This window comes from Penaeus monodon, chromosome 29 (assembly GCF_015228065.2).
Source record: "Penaeus monodon isolate SGIC_2016 chromosome 29, NSTDA_Pmon_1, whole genome shotgun sequence".
Classification (NCBI taxonomy): domain Eukaryota; kingdom Metazoa; phylum Arthropoda; class Malacostraca; order Decapoda; family Penaeidae; genus Penaeus; species Penaeus monodon.
In genome coordinates, this window is record NC_051414.1 from 13,521,913 (window position 1) to 13,522,260 (window position 348).

A 348-nucleotide genomic window follows, 5' to 3' on the forward strand; every position below is an offset into this window, starting at 1 on the left:
CCCCCCAAACCCCCCCAAACCACACAAAACACCCCCCACACCCCCCCACACCCCCCACACCCCCCCCCACCCAAACCACACCCACCCCCCCCCCCCACCCCCCCCCACACACCACACCACACCCCCACCCACACACACCCCCCCCCCCCCCCCCCCCCCCCCCCCCCCCCCCCCCCCCCACCCCCCCCCAACCCAAAAAAAAAAAACCCCCACAAAAAAAAAAAAAACAAAAAAAAAAAAAAACCCAAAACCCACAAAACGGGAAAAACCCAACCCCACACACACCACCCCCCCCACACCCCCACACAACCACACACCCCACCACCTCCAAAAACCCCCCCCAAAAAA